Consider the following 17,055-nt stretch of genomic DNA (forward strand, 5'->3'; position numbering starts at 1 on the left):
GTATCAGAGAGAGTAAAGATGACCATTTTAATAGTGTATTGTGGTAACCATGAGGGTGTGTATGTGTGTATGAGAGAGAGCGAGGAAGTAATAATTAGTACATAATTTGAAAATAGGAATTTTATAATCTACTGGCATACTTGCTTGCTCAGTTGTGTCTGACTTTGAGACCCCATTGACCATAGCCCTCCAGTCTTCCATGTTCATGGAATTTTTTAGGCTTGAATACCAGAGTGGGTTGTCATTTCCTTCCAGGGGACCTTCCCAAACCAGGGATTGAATCCACGGCTCTTGTGTCTCCTGCTCTGGCAGGCAGATTCTTAACCACTGTGCCACCTGGGCATTCTGTCCTAAATCTTTGCCCCTTTGATTCCACATTTATAGAAACATTTGCCTGTTCTCTAACAGCTGACATCACTCTTTCTGAGGAAGAGAAGAATGCCAGAAGAAGGGCATAATCTTTCTGTTCAAATACTGAAGAAGAATTAGAGTTGTTACAGCAAAGGAAGGGAAGAAATTGCCCAATATTTTGAAAGCTAAAAAGTTTTTCCAGAACATTCTGCCAGAATTGTTCAAAGATGCAACAGGTTGCTTTGATAGGTAGTGTGTTCTCCGTCACTAGGGAAAACCAAGCAATTACTCAATGGAGATGACATTAGAAGGGATTCATGTAAATCTGGAGCATTAGGTATTAAAGTCTGTTTATGCCTGAATTCTATAAATACTGAAGACACAGGGAGACAAATAAGGTATTCAGAAGGACTTTTCCCATTAAATATAAACGTAATGTAACATGAATTACATTACTGTAATCAAATGTTAGTTCTGGTTCACATTTTATCAGGTATAAAGCTCTGCTGATACTTTTAAAATTGCTTTTTTAATACAGCCAGCCAAGCATGAAATATCTTCTTTCTGCTTTAGTAAAGACTAATAGAGGAAATTACACTAATGAGAGGCTAATAAAGCAGACACAGGTGACCCAAGAAGTACTTGTCCTTTTCAGACAAGGCCGGTGAATAGTATTCTTGTTTTAAGTGAGGGGGTTCTGTTCTCATTGTCCAAGAAAGGTTTTGGGAAATTTATCAGTAGGGGGCATTGGTGTTCTATCAGCAGAAGCACTTGACTCAGAAACTAAGTGCTCTTGGTAATGCTGAGCATTTTAAAATGATCACAAATCAAAGCAGATAGAGAAACTATTTTTCTTAGAAAAATCCACATAGAACTGTCATCTGTTTCAAATGAAACTTAATGAAATAAAAGCACAGCATGTACATATTTGATTTTTCTAAGATAAAGATGCTGGAGGCCTTAATTTTTTTTTTTTTGGTGAGAGAAAAGGTGAAAAAACTGTCACAGCAGCTGCAGATTCAGCATTTCCAAGTCCTGAGAATTGGGAAGACAGCTGAATTGACATCATGGTGAACTAGCATCACTAATGCTTACAGCTCTCAGTTAGCTGTAATGAGTGAAATGAAACAGTTCTTTCTGTGTTAGAAACTACTCTGATACAACAAATACTTGTCTGTTTGCTCTCTCCCCTTTTATTGGCACAGGCAAAGGCACGTAATTATGAAAGGAATTGGGGGGAAAGGAAAATATTTAGATTTGGAATGCAGAGTAGATAAAGAGCCGCCTTTCTCCACACTAACACATTCACAAGCCCCACGTTTGGTCATGAATAGAGAGATTATTAAACACTAATAAAAATAAATGCAATTTTTGCACATCTACCATGACATAAATGCTAGGTGGCAGATATAATTACTTACAGTTTCTAGAAACTTCTTATATCCCATTTTTCTGGATCCTCTATCCTCAAAATACTTTTAGCTTTATATCTTAGAATTCTGGGACTTAAAATTTGAGATCTTAAGGAATAACACAAAGAAAGGATACATTCAAACATCCCTGTGCATACTTACGGCTTTCTCTGATTCGGTTCTATTTGAAGCATAAGAAAGCTGCCTAATTCCCACCTGCCCTTAATGCTCATTCAGATTTTCATCTTGATTCAACCCCTTCTAGTTATATGGCAGACACAGACTAGGTGCTCCTCTATAAAACTAACCTTGGCCCCTGGGGCCATCCTCTGAACTCCTGGAACATGCGTTTCTAGTCGGACATATTTTTCTCAATTTAATAAACCCTTATAGTGTATCTTTCTGATGCTGCCTATAATAACTGACAGGAAAACAGCAGGACTCTAAAACAGAGTGGTGTTTTTGCTTCACTTTGTTTTTGAATCACCAGCTTCTTTGTGTTTGGTGGTAAACAGCACCTGCTTTAGCCATCCAAGTGTTCTGACTTGATTAAGAGAGCAAGAAGGTGTCAGAGATGGAGGGTCCTTTGTTACTTCTAAAGGCTGAGTTCGAGGATGTGGCTTAATTGGAGCCACTAATGCTGAGCCATAGACTTAGATGGACTTAACCTACTCAGTGACAGACAGCTAGAAAGCCTCAGTCCTTCCCCACATAGAAGGAACAGAGTAGAACACACATTTCCTGTGGTATCTGGCTCCCACAGGGAAGGAGGAAGAGGGGCTAGACTCTGTACCCTTACAGATAGCTCTGCACACAGAAGGAAATACCAGGAGAGGGAAATGGGCTTCTGAGAGCATAAATCATCTCAATTTATTCTTGTTGGGCAGGATGAATTGGATTTTACCATAATGAAATTTATTATAAGTAAGAGAACTCTGCATCTATACCCTTATTCTTTAAACAGTCCACATTTCATCACCCCGATGAATACATCCTGGTTTTCTTCTGGAATGGCTTGACAAGAGACATGCTACGTCTGGATTTTCCTTTATTGAACCTTTTAAGGCATTTAATTTCTAGAGATAACTGGATGCTTTCCAGGGGAGGGAGGGCAGAAGTACACTCACATCTGTAATAATCTCTGACAGCGTGACACGGAGCACTGATTTTTACAGCAGTAGCCAAAATTACAGTAATTAGAGAAAATATACACATCTTTATAAACAGAGTGTTAACTGATTCAAAAGGAACTTAATGAGAACTTACAAGAGGAAGCGCACGTTTGCTGCTCAGTATTAAACATTAATTAGCGTCAGAAGGCAATAGTCAAGTTGCCTCTCCACTTCAGTCGCTTGGCAAGGCACAGAAATTGGAGAGGTTTTAGAATCTGCTGATTTTGCTGGCTGTGACCCTTCAACTAGATTCTCTAATTTTAGTCAGGTTTGATACTGAGTTTTACTTCCTGTTAAAGATTATGTTAAAGTCTTACTGCAAAAACTGAGAGATGAAAACTTTCAAGTGCATGGCATTTTAGATTTAGGCATCTTATTTTTTTAAAGTATTTTAAAATGCTGTCTTTATTATTACGATAAGTAAGTAAAGCCATATATGAAAGAGTATAATCCCAACTATGAAATAAAACATGCATAGAAAATACTAGGACATACATCATATTATTAGCAGTGGGTTGCTTTGAATGATTAACCAATGAATGATTTTTTTCCCCTTTTTCCTGTATTTTATATATATTGCTTTTATAAATGGAAAAGAAATATTTTAATTACTTAAAATATGATTATTCTCATACAGTTAAATCAGTTCCCCGATATGGGAGAATTAGCTTTTTTCCCCTAAGACCCTGGGACCAGCAAATTTGACACACTGGAAAATAACAAACACAGATAACAATTGATTCTTACACTATACTTTTTTTTGACTGATATGTAATTGTGGCTTTGATCCAATATCAAACCACTGACCCAATAACAAGCCAAACTCCTGGAAACAGACCTAATCATTTTTTCATTCTGAGTTAAGAACTGACTAATTTTGTTGGGCGAATCATGGAAATGACCTATTTGTCACAGGAATCTCCTCAGAGGCTGCAGTTCAAAACAGTTTATATTGATTCCTAGGTAAATAATATAGTGACTTTGGGGGAGGGATCCGTTGCCATTTGATTTTATCAGCTCACTTATTTAGTACTTCTCCCCTGCAAATGTCCATTAACTTCCTAATTTTCCTCCCCCACTAACTCACTCTCTCAAAGATTTAGGTCCAATCACCTTCTACCTCTACCCTGAATTTACTATTTTACTCTTCTAGAGGATGACATGCCCATTTTCTGGCTAGCACTTATGATGAACTTAATTGGTTCTTCTCTTAAATAATCTCATCTCCTAAATATTATCACATCACCAACAGTCCCACTGGAATTTATTAATACTGTTAATTTCAACCCCTGTCCATTTTTCTTCTTTTGTGTTTAAATTCATTGACTAAATAGGCTTTATCTTCCCTTTCTACTTCCTTATTCTCTATCCTCTCCATTCAATTCTCTGTTTTATATACTTATTCTGTATATTAATTGTTTTGTGTACTTATTCTTTCTTTGGAACAATTTTTTTCTCTCATTTTTTACTTTTTTAAAACTGTTTTTTACACTGCACTTTTAAGCATATTGTCAATCAGTCCTCTAACTCAAATATTACATCCACTTAGGAAAAAATTGAAGAAACTAAGATCCAAAGAAAGGCTTAGAACATAGCTCCTTGCTTTCAAAATCCAGAGTTCACATGACTGCCCCTGTGTGACTGACCTGACTGATGGGCTTATGTGAGGCCTGGATGAGGGTCCTACAGTGGGTATGAGGGAAAGAGAATTAGCGATATGATTTTTTCGTGATTTACCTTGTTTTGCCTGTACTCTGCAGTAGGTTGGGAGCTCCTTGCTGGAGCATGTGTGTGTATGCATGAGACTTTCTCATGGAGCAGAGTGCTCCAAACATGCTAAGTATTGCCCCTTGAGTCCGTTGAACTGACCTGAGTTGAGAGCAGAAGCAGTAGCAAAACTGAAAAGCTAGAAACAACCACACCTTCTAAATAACCCTGGGGTCTCCTGTCTTCATTAGACCAAATGAAGAATGCATAGTGTGGGGTATTTTGTTTTTCTTTTATCTCAAAATTAAGTCATATGTAGCTTGAGCTCAGTCATGTCCCACTCTTTGCAACCCCATGGACTGTAGCACACCAGGCTTCCCTGTCCATCACCAACTCCCAGAGCCTGCTCAAACTCATGTCTATCGTGTCGGTGATGCCATCCAACCAGTTCATCCTCTGTCATCCCCTTCCCCTCCTGCCTTCAGTCTTTCCCAGCTTCAGGGTCTTTTCCAATGAGTTAGCTCTTTGCCTCAGGTGGCCAAAGTATTGGAGTTTCAGCTTCAGCACCAAGCCTTCCAAGGAATATTCAGGAATGATTTCCTTTAGGATGGACTGGTTGGATCTCCTTGCAGTCCAAGGGACACTCAAGAGTCTTCTCCAACACCACAGTTCAAAAGTATCATTTCTTCAGCGCTCAGCTTTCTTTATAGTCCCACTCTCACATCCATACCTGACTACTGGAAAAACCACAGCTTTGACTAGATGGACCTTTGTTAGCAAAGTAATGCCTCTGCTTTTTAATATCCTGTCTAGGTTTGTCATAGGTTTTCTTCTAAGGAGCCTGCGTCTTTTAATTTCATGGGTGTAGTCACCATCTTCAGTGTTTTAAAATAAATCACACCTCTCTCTCTCTTTTTTTTTTTTTAAAGTCTGTTAATATCTGATTTTGAGCCACCATCACCCTGCGCCACAGGAAACTTATTTGTAACTACTAGGACTCCCCTACCGGATCTTAGTGCATCAGATAAGCCTCTGGGATGGGTGATGGTCTATACTGGGTAGCCCTGAAGCCCATAGTATCCAGCTCATATAATTCCTTTAGGCCCTGGGGCTCTGCTGCTTCTGTGTCACCGTTAGGGCACAGGCGTCTTTGCTGGGGCTTGAAGCCCCAAGGTCCAGCCTCCTTTGGTGTCCCACGTGGTCCTCGCCTTGTGAGGTCTTGCCAACTCACAGAAGTCCTGCTATGCATCAAGACACTTGTCCCTAGCTAAAGACCCACCCATTCTGTTTCTCTTTTCCAGTCTTAGGGAATAGTCTTCCTCCTCATCTGTCTCTCTGCTTGTCCTCAAAGACCTCCCTTCTTCCCAGTCCAGCCAGGTCTTCTAGCATAATCACTGTAAGGGGTACAAGCTCTGATAAAAGATAAAGAGCCAGTAAGTTTAAGTAGCTTCAGTTCTTTTCCCCTGGCATATGCCCCTGTGATTAACAAAGCATACGGAGCCCCAGGCTACTTGTGTGTTATTGGAACAGAATGGGATGAGGGGATTTGTGTGTGCACATGGGAGGGAGGAGAAAACATCTCAGTACATTGTTCGACCCCATCAGCAATATGTTTCCAAGAAGTTTACTTTCAGAAAAAGCTACCGTCTTACCTGCCCCGAGTACAAACGTGTAAGTCATCAGGTCAGAGAGTGAACTTGGGAAATGAGATTGTAAGAGATGAAAAGCCTCTCCTCTCTGGAGGAAGAGCACTGAACTGAGAGTAGGAGCCATGGGGCTGAGTGCCACTTCTCTCCCTAAACTTCCTGGGTGACTCTAGACAACTGACTTTCTTTCTCTGGGTCTCAGTTTCCCCAGTTTCAAAAATAAGTGATCTTGAGGGGTTGATCCAAAAGGCCCTCCAGGCTCCAAGATTTGCATCCGGTGTAGTGTAACTGGAGTGGATCTATCATTTTTATAAAAGCACCGTAATACACTGTGTATAATATTTGGCACTCTTAAATTCTATTGTTTGGCTAGACAGGTACAGGGGACAATGAGGGAGCCATGGGGTGCAGGAAGCTTCCAAAGGTGACTGCCGCATGTGAGCAAGCATGGACTGTCAGAGGTCATGTCAAAAGTATCTCACTCCCACTGACTGCTGCAAGCCCTTCTGTTACTGCTTCTAGTGTCTTCACCACATGCTCTCTCCTTAGTTTCAGGTGCGCAGGCAAATTTTGCAATTGGGATGAGAGGTTCTGGAAACCTAGGAGTTGACGGGTGAATCCTTGTATGGTTGAGAGGCTAGCTCTTGCTTTGGGGTGGGTTGTGTGGGATCAGAATGAGACAATCAGCCCTGCAGAGCCAAGTGAGGCATGGCCCTTGTTAAATCCGTCTACAGAGCCTTCTATTTTTGGAAAACTACTGCGTGAGCTCTGATAATATTTCACTTCACAAATGGCCCATAAGAAACATTAAAGATGTCATGTGCTCGAAAGGAAATGACTTAATGATTCTTTTCACTTAAGGAAGAATTGCTGGTAAAATTCATTCCCCAAATGACTCCAAAAGACCTTCTTGAACTGGTACAAATTCAGGCCCAACATGCTAACATAGTCTTTTACATCCACAGATCTTCTCCATGATGTCTGTAAACGCCCACCCTAGGCTGTCCACAGGCCCTTGGATAGAGCCCACTGTGCATTTTTTCCTCCCAAGTAAAACTGCCACCAGTTTACCCTCATTATACACAAGAAATAAAACATTCCCCCAAAGACTCAATGACAGAGGCCTGGGGCTTCCCACGTGGCTCAGTGGGTAAAGATGATGCCTGCAATGCAGAAGACAGAGGCCTGAACATTAGTAACTTTGGATTCAGTGAGAAAGGAAAACGCTTGTCATCAAAATGGAAGCTTCTAATTATGTTTCCCTCCATCAATGATAATGACTGCTTAAAATTCAATAGCACATTGTATCTTTTTGGATATGGCCCCGGAATCCTCACTATTTTCCTAGCAGAACATTTTTAACAAAACCTCGTTTGTGTATAACCATCAACAATAGCAAAGACATTTTACCACCTGATTTGTACAGAAAAATTCTTTTTGCAGAATCTTTGTCCTTTGTCCAGCTTCTTACATTTGTCAATTGTCAGAGGCTAAAAACACAATAGCAACTTTTTATCATACCTCAAAATAGCTCTCCTAAGGAGGTGGGAGGCTTTGCTATTTCATCCTTGTAAGACTGGAGGAGATTTAGGCCCAGACATCAACCTGCAGGTTCCCACACATTAATAGGAACAGGAGAGGAATTAGGAGAGGGGTATCATCTTATGTAAGTTGTTGAAAAAAATGTAAAAATACCAACTAAGAACTGACTGGCTGTTTTCTCCAACGATGAAGTACTGGCTTGGTTATATACATTTAGGTGTTATATGTATATGTTTCACACATTCACACAGAATTTTCTTTAAATGGACAGAAGTAAACTGGGTGTTTCACTTTTCATCCAGTCAAATTTGGAATTGTCATGTCATTTCTCAGAATAGCCGAGATTACCTCAAAATACAGCAAAAGTTTCTCACTCTGTCAAATGCATTTTCCAATACGTGTAGGTGGCAGGTCAGGTGGAAAACAGACTTTATCTGCCGCCCCACTAGTCGGATGTGCTTAGTTGTTCAGTCATGTCTGACTCTTTGTGACCCCATGTCCTGTGGCCCACCAGGCTCGTCTATTCAAGGGGATTCTCCAGGCAATAATACTGGAGTGGGTTGCCATGCCTTCCTCCAGAGGATCTTCCCAACCCAGGGATCGAACCCAGGTCTCCAGCATTGCAGGCGGATTCTTTACCAGCTGAGCTACCGGGGATGGACAGTCCAAAGGCTTAAGGCCCTGATGTTTTATTTAGAACTCACTAGAGGTTCTTGTTGGGTGCAGGTGAATTAGTAAAAGGATTAAATAATTGGGGAGGGAGGTGTCTCAGAACATGATGGACGGGCTTCATGAAAGTTCTGGAAATTCTGTTTTCTGCATGTCTTGCCCAGCGCTATTATATACCAAGCAACTGGTTCCCATGCATATTCAGGGGGCACTTGCCCCCAGTAGCTGGCATCCTCTAGAGCAGGGGTCACCAACCCCTGGGCCATGGACTGGTACTGGTCTGTGACCTGCTAGGAACTGGGCTGCATAGCAGGAGTGAGCAGTGGGCGTGCCAGTAAAGCTTTATCTGCCATTCCCCATCGCTCTCATTATCGCCTGAATCTTCCCCTCTCCCCCAACCCCTCTGTGGAAAAGTTGTCTTCCATGAAACCAGCCCCTGGTGCCAAAAAAATGTTGGGGACCGCAGCTCTAGAGTGTTAACTTCTGTATTGTCTTAGAAACTGTCATTTTGAGCATAACTCAGGCATTTCAGAGGCAGAAATATGGTGTTTCCATCTAGGACTACAGCTTGTGAACCTTTAGCAGTGAAATATTCACAGACATAATCTCACATAGAGCTCCAATAGTAGAAGCAGGTGCAGGGGAGGCGCCAGGGAGAAGTGGTGGAGGGGGGAACACACAGCCATCCTCCTTGTCTCTTTTGTGGCTTTTGTGACCCTCTCTCAGGCCTAGCTCTCTGCAGAACCCAATCCAAGGACTTCTGCTCTAGGCTGTCTGCACAACAAGCCAGATTCTACACAATTGACTGTCATCTATCTCTAAGACACAGAATGGAGAAAAGTAGCTATTTGCTTTTGTGTCATCCTGCTGTATATTATGGATCATGGGCAAAGGAACGATTTAACTCACAACCTGTCCAAAGTTTACACAGGTTTAGGATGACAGGTATAAGGTATATGTAGAGACTGAGGTACGTAGAGGGTGTGTTGCATTTTGATGTGCCTAAAGGTGATATTCTTGCCAGAACTGAAAGAAATCCACATAATACCTACCCTGTGAGATGAAGAATACACCCAAGTGTTATGGCTATGTTAGCTTTTCAAGATAACCCAGGAATGAGCAAATACTCTTCCTGTTTGTTCTATTCCAGATGCAGAATTTGAATTTCAGCAAAGCCTACGTGTATTGCTGCACCACCTTTCTCTAGCAGGAACTCCTTTAGGGCCCACCAACTTGGAGCCTGAGCTGAGACTCCCTGTGATAGGACTGGCATGCACACTGCCCGCTCACCTTCGTCGTCAAATGCTGCTTTGATTCCCACTGTTGCCACAGGGCTGCCCCAGCCCCCACTAACTTCTCTGGGGACTCAGTGTCACCGCCTAAAGAAGTCTTGCCCTGCACTCCAGTTGAAGAAACTTCTTCACCATTCCTGCAGATGCTCTCATTATTACACATTGGTGCTGATTTCTAGGTATTGTGTGGACCACTGAGATGACTAAGGCTCCTCTCATTACACAAGGGTTTTATCTTTCCTGCTTTCTCATTTTTCCTCTTCCATTCATTCATTCCTGGGGAAAAGGGGAAATCCTTTATATTTACTCATATGTAAATAATGTTGAGCATATTTCTTGATGTACAATAGATTTTAAGTAAAAACATATTCATTGATTTTCTGGGGGGCTCATTTTGGCTGATGCAAAGCACAGGCTTTGGAATGAAAGACATGTCAGTGAATGTGTTTTCAGCCTCTTATGGAGGTGTGCTTGGGGCAAGCTGCTTCACCTTCCAGAGCTTCCACTTCCTCATCTTAAAATCCACCTCGTAGGTGGTTGTAGGAAGACAGGATATGCACGTGGCATTTGCTTGGTGCACATAGGTGCTCAAACACAGCCCCTTTCCTTTGCGTAAGGAATGAAGTGCTAGCCTACTTGTAGTGGCGGCAATCAGGCCCTAGAGTTCTGATGATCGAGAGAGGTTTTGATTGAATGATAGGGACTGGCTGGGAGCCCTCTCTAAGAAGCAGTGGGCTGTCCCCACACCTGGCCCTGGCCTTGGCTGAGACCTGCCCTGTGGGTATTGGTTCACCACAGTGTCTACTTGGGCACTTGTCAAGAGTTTTCAGCAATACCAGGTAAAGGAAACAGGTCTATAGTAAAAGTTCTATGATAAAATTGGCTGGGGCAGTTTTGGGACGGCAGGGGGCAGTGTAGGGGGTGGGGAGATGGCTTGTGAAATAATGAGAACTGCTAAGTGCAGCAGACAGGTTAACAGAATTGGTGTAAAAACATATTATTTGGTCCCCTCTAGCATCTGTTCCCTTATCTTCTGGAATTATATTCCTCACTTTCCTTGAGGAATCACTGCTTCTCAATTTTAGATCTATAAGTTAAAGGGGACTGACCCCACAACTAGTCCAGAGTAAGCCTTGAAGAGCTAAAGCAAATTACACAGCCAATCCTCTGGCTGAACTGAGGGCTTCAGGGATGGGCATATATGACTCGATGAACAGCCAAATATTTTCAGGGGCTCAAGAGAAAAATAAATCAACTCTTGTTTCTTTTGTGGGACTGCCTTCTTCTTTTTAGATGGTGTAAAATGAAGCTGTGAGGCCTGAACCACCACTATAAAGGGGGAGCCTTGATCTACTGGCCCAGAGTGTGGAGCCTGAGAGTGGAACTGGCATTAAGAAAGGCAGCTGAAACATGAAGGGAAAATAGTGTTTGAAACCCTGGATCAAGTCTTACCTGAGGTCGGTATTATATCTGGATTTTTCCATATGTGAATCAACCAGTTTGAAATCTGTAACGTAAAACTTCAGCTGAGAGACCAATATGCTTGGGGAAAGGAAAACCCTGTGCATCTAATTACCATCAAATATAAATTATTTTCCATTTAACTAGAAGGCAGAATTGTAAGAAAATTATTTGTTCTAAAAGATATTTGGCTTTTTAATAATGTAATATCAGCTAAACTGATGTAGCTCTTTGATGCTTTTTTTGTTGTTGTTGTTACTATACTGCTCCATGTGTTATGTGTATATTGTGATGAACTAAAGGTCTGTGTCCCTCCCAAATTCATATGTTGAAATCCTAACTCCCAATAAGATAGTATTCAGAGGTGGGGCCTTTGGGAGGTGATCAGCTCATGAGGGAGGAGCCCTCATGAATGGGATTAGTGCCCTTATAAAAGCTCTCTTGCTCCTTCTGCCATGTGAGGACACAGGGGAAATACAAGTTATCTATGAACCAGCAAGATAATACTCTGGTTTGCACTGTTAAGTAGTAGAAAAAGAGGTGAGAATTCTAGTTAGATCTATGTTCAAATCCAGATATTACCACTTGTTAACTGTGTAATGTTTGGCAAATAGAACCTCAATTCCCTCACCTGAAAAATGGGTTTAATAATAATTCCCTCGTAAATTATAGGTGATGAATAATGATACTTAAATCATTGTGCTCATTTAAAGGGCATTTTTACATAAAAGTGATCAGGAGGTCATACAAAATTTCCAAGCAGAAGAGTGGTTCTTAACTAGGAGTGATTTCACACACACATGCACACACAGACACCCTGCCCAGGGAACATTTAGCAAAGTCTATAAAGCATTTGTGCTTGTTACAAATGGATGAGAGCTGCAATTGGTGTTTAGTAGGTAGAGACCAGGGATGCTGCTAAACATGTCACAATTCACAGCACAGACCCTGCAACAAAGAGCCACCCAGTCCTAAATATCACAAGTGCCAAGGTTAAGAAACTCAGTTCTAGAAGTTATGTCTACTGCTATCAGGGGAGGGCTCAAAGCAGTCCTGAATTTCCGCTATTTCTGCCACAACACTTTGGTAAAATGAGGGAGGGAAAATGAAGGAGCACGTAAGACAGGAGCACCAGGAGGGAAAACAGAGGGACTCCCTGCCCCCTGTTCTAAGGCTGCAGGAGTTCTACCTGTGACCGATGGATTTCAGAGTGAATGAGGGAGCTGAAGGCCAGCTGAGGAAATGCAGAGGTTATGGAGCACTGGAGACTGCACACTGGGGGGCCCAGCTAGGGTTCATGACAGTGTCACAGTACGAAGACGAATTGTCCCTGAGGGCAGGGCCATGGCAAAGTTCTAGACCGGAGCACTCCCTGCATCTGTAAGTGTTGTGAGGTGGAAGCATAGTCAAAATGCTGAGAACTCAGAGCTGGGAGGGATAGGGCATCTTACTTTCATCAACCGGCTACTGACCTTCTGTAGGTTATATATTGGTTTAAATTCCTTAAACATATTCTTTTGTGTTACGTTCTATATGTGTGCACACGCTGAGGGTGTTTGCAAATTCTGGCCTGGTGGGGAAACAGAACACAGGTTCAGTCTAACAGATATTCCCAGGTGTAAAAGAGAAAAAAGGTAGCATAGTCTTACAAACCATAACCTGGCCCTCTGTGGCAATGAAAATCATCGTGCAGTTGAAGAATAAGCCCAGATTTACTGTGTTAAATGCTTTTCTTACGAGTCTCCTTGGAACCAAATGACTAGAGTGAATTTCATGTTGAGTCAGCCCCCCAGACCATCCAGCTACATACATGGTATCTGGAAACCCATTCATCCACAGTGAGAGGTGGGGACAAGGGCATGGACCAGGAGTGAATGGCAAAGATTCCTGGCCGTAAGGTGATGGTATGACTTCTCTTCCTCTTTCATCTTAGGGGAGAAGCTGGGTTGAGGAGCATGTTCATGACAAGACCGGTTTAATACTTACCCCCTTCCCTGCTCCCTGCTGCCTTAATCAGCTGTCCTAAAGGACAGAGAGATGTGTATGAGTTTGTCTGTGTGCGTACTTGGTGGCAGCTTTAATAATCGCCCCTCATTACCCTTCTCTGTGCTCATTCTAATTGTCTTTGTGACTTTGCTCAGCAACTTATGTAAGACATTTCAGCAATTCTTTCCTCTTTTCTATTGGTGAAATCTTCAAAATAGTCTTTTTATTGTCCCTGCTTTAATAGTTTTAGTTTGCTACCTACTGAGATTGCTGTAGTCTTAATCATTACATTTTAAAAGACAGCTGTTAGAAGTTTCTCTAACTGCACAAATAACATCATAACAACTGAACTAAAAAGGAAATGAACTTTTAATGTGCCATGCTTTGCTAATAATAATAATAATAGTTAACATTTGAAAGCATCCCACGTGCAAAGCACTGTGCCATACCATATCTATCTTTTAAGTCACAACATCCTCATGATATAGACAGCATAATGTTATTAGATCTGTTTTGAAGAAAAGGAAATTGAGTCTCAGAAGTCAAGTAACTTGTTCAGAGTCATGCCAAATGGGGCCCTGCTGAACACCATAGGCCCAGGACTCCAGCTGAGCACTAGACTGAGCTGGAACTCAAAGACTGTTTTCTTATCTTTTTCTCATTGAATGGATAATGACAAATTCTGGAAGGAGTCATAGTTTTTGCCTTTCTGCAAACACAGCATTGACTGATTGTCTGTTCTTTTCATATCAGTTCAGTTCAGTTGCTCAGTCATGTCCGACTCTTTGCAACCCGATGAATTGCAGCATGCCAGGCCTCCCTGTCCATCACCAACGCCCAGAGTTTACTCAAACTCATGTCCATCGAGTCGGTGATGCCATCCAGCCATCTCATCCTCTGTCATCCCCTTCTCCTCCTGCCCCCAATCCCTCCCAGCATCAGAGTCTTTCCCAGTGAGTCAACTCTTCTCATGAGGTGGCCAAAGTATTGGAGTTTCAGCTTTAGCATCAAGCCTTCCAATGAACACCCAGGACTGATCTCCTTTAGAATGGACTGGTTGGATCTCCTTGCAGTCCAAGGGACTCTCAGGAGTCTTCTCCAACACCACAGTTCAAAAGCATCAATTCTTCGGCGCTCACCTTTCTTCACAGTCCAACTCTCACATCCATACATGACCACTGGGAAAACCATAACCTTGACTAGACGGACCTTTGTTGGCAAAGTAATGTCTCTGCTTTTTAATATGCTATCTAGGTTGGTCATAACTTTCCTTCCAAGGAGTAAGCGTCTTTTAATTTCATTGCTGCAGTCACAATCTGCAGTAATTTTGGAGCCCCCAAAAATAAAGTCTGACACTGTTTCCACTGTACTTCGCAAGTTGCAATCTCAACTTTACAAGCTGGATCATCTTTATTGAGAGTATGTATACAATTTCAAAAAATCAGGATCATACTTTATTTATCAGTTTTCCTCTTTTAGTAATCTCCAGTGAATATCTTCATGCATGCAATATTCTCTATTTTTGATCTGTTTCTTTGGATAAATTCCTAGGAGTGAAGGTACTGAGTCAAAATCTAGGTGCCTTTTTATAATTCTTCAAACATATTCTTCAAAGTTTGAGTTATGCTCCTGTGAGTGTTTTCTGAGGCTACCAGGTTTACTATGATTTCATTGGTATGGAAATTAATCATTAAGTTTGTATTAATTCAGCAGTTGTCTTGCTAATAATTATTTCTTTGAAAATGTCGGAAGTGGGACATTCATTTATGGTTCTTTTTCTTTGTTTCTATATACTTTCTCTATAGAATTGTTGTTTAGTCGCTCGGTCGTGTCCGACTCCCTTGTGACATACAAGGGTAAACGAAGTTTATGGGCTAAACCTGGCCCATTGGCTGTTTTTATAAATAAAGTTTTATTCAAGCATGACCTCATTCATGTATAGTCGGTAGTTGCTTTTATGCTACCACTGCAGAGTTCAGTAGTTTCAACAGAAAACAAGTGGCCTGCAAACAGAAGTGGCTACATAATTTGCAATGAATTATGAAAACAATTTTTTAACAAGGAGCTCCACACTAAGAATTTCAAGATGTCAATGATAGAGCATTAAGTCAAGTGAAGGTCACACGTCCATGAAGTTGGCCCTCCCCACAAAGTCTGAAACATTTACTTTCTAGCCCTTTGCTGCCCTCTGGTATGCACATTAATCTTAAATCTCTTATAATGGGCTTAAATGTTTATCCCTGTGTGTAATTTTGCTTTTTAAACTACTGCCATTTGTGTCAAAACATTGATGTCTGTTTTCAGGATAGAATTTTTAGTTTCCTTCAACAATCACTGCCCCAGAGATCAGATACATAGGTTTAGTCTGTTTTCTATTAGTTCCTTTTAATGATATGATTCCTTTATTTAATTCTACTCGCAATGTTAACTTTAATGTATATATGAAACTTGATTGTGCAAATCTATTTTAAAAACTCTTATTCATTGCCTATTGATGCCTACCTTTCCATAACCTTCTTATATATAATTAGAGAGTTTTTGAACTCTCAAATCTGCTTCATTAATTTCTGATTTTTTTTTTTCTTTAGCTCAGTGGTCCTCAACTAGGAATGATTTTGACCCTTAAGAGACATCTGTCAGTATCCAGACATGTTTTTGTTTATCACAACTGAAGAAGGTGCTACTAGCCAGCGGTGCTACTAAAAACCATCTTACAATTTCAGGACAGCCCCCACAAACAATGAATTACCTGGCCCAAATGTCAGTGTAGTTGAGAAACCCTACTTTAGTTTTTAGATAGTGAAGGACAGGAAAGCCTGCTGTGCTGTAGTCTGTGGGGTCGCAAAGAGTTGCACATGGCTTGGCACTGAACAGCAACTTTAGCTTTGTATCCTATTTACCAATGCTTTATAGCAACGTGCAGCCAGTCACCTCACCCATTCATGCTTCTTTTCAAAGTATCAGTTGGGTCTTCTGAATGCTTATTTTTACAAATAAATTTTACAATAGCCTCTGCCAAGGAAAAAGAAAATTCTTTTCAGATTTTGGCCAGAATTGAACTAGTGCTACAAATTAACTTACACTCTCAGTCAGTCTTCTATTATAGCTCCTGTTTATAAATAAGTCTTTACTAAGTAAAATTTCCAGTCAAATTTTCTGGTTTTCTTACTTTGTCCTAAACACCTCTGAGGTTTATTCCTAAGTGTTTTACAAGTTTCTTGCTCTGAAATGGGACCTCTTTGTTATCAGATAGCTATATCTGGATACTATTTTTTATCTCAAGCAATTTTACTAAAACTCAGAATTTGAGTAGAGTTTGTCTGGCTACTTTAAGTTTTCAACCCATGAAGTAACTTAATCTTATTTTTGTTTGGTCCATACAGCATAGACTTGGACTTCCAAACTAATTGTAATAAAGAATGTTGATAGAATTTAAAATGTAAAATATTTCATAAGTAAAATATTTAAAGTTAAAAATAACAGAAAACTTATAAATCTTCATTTTAAAATAGTTACTACTGGTCATTTGATTATATTACATAATAAGTATATGTATATATGTGTATGGGTGTGCACATATATACACACATACACACAATACCTCTACAAATATTAATTGACATGGTGAAGTGTTGCCGTGCTAGCTAGGCCAGGAGGTGTTGGCACTACAAAGATGTGCTTAAGCTCCTTGAAGTACAAGGAGCTATTCAGAAACCATCAAGGGTAAAATGTTCCTCTGCAGCAGGTCAAATTGTAATTTCCCCCCCCGGCATCCCTACAGAACAGCATGATTGATTCTTGAATGAACTTGAACAAA

General features: G+C 40.9%; 1 protein-coding gene and 1 long non-coding RNA gene across 5 annotated transcripts in view; one reads left to right on the plus strand and one right to left on the minus strand.

Annotated features, from left to right (window-relative positions):
* Positions 1-15,422, plus strand: part of LOC132659146 (uncharacterized) — a 107,447-nt gene extending 92,025 nt beyond the window's left edge. Inside the window, exons 2-3 of the long non-coding RNA XR_009599129.1 lie at positions 9,650-9,970; positions 11,085-15,422. This is a non-coding gene — a long non-coding RNA (uncharacterized LOC132659146). The remainder of the gene's footprint in view (positions 1-9,649; positions 9,971-11,084) is intronic.
* Positions 1-17,055, minus strand: part of PLPPR1 (phospholipid phosphatase related 1) — a 289,495-nt gene that overhangs the window by 87,863 nt on the left and 184,577 nt on the right. The gene's annotated exons all lie outside the window — the stretch shown is intronic.

The sequence above is a fragment of the Ovis aries genome, chromosome 2 (assembly GCF_016772045.2).
Source record: "Ovis aries strain OAR_USU_Benz2616 breed Rambouillet chromosome 2, ARS-UI_Ramb_v3.0, whole genome shotgun sequence".
Classification (NCBI taxonomy): Eukaryota; Metazoa; Chordata; class Mammalia; order Artiodactyla; family Bovidae; genus Ovis; species Ovis aries.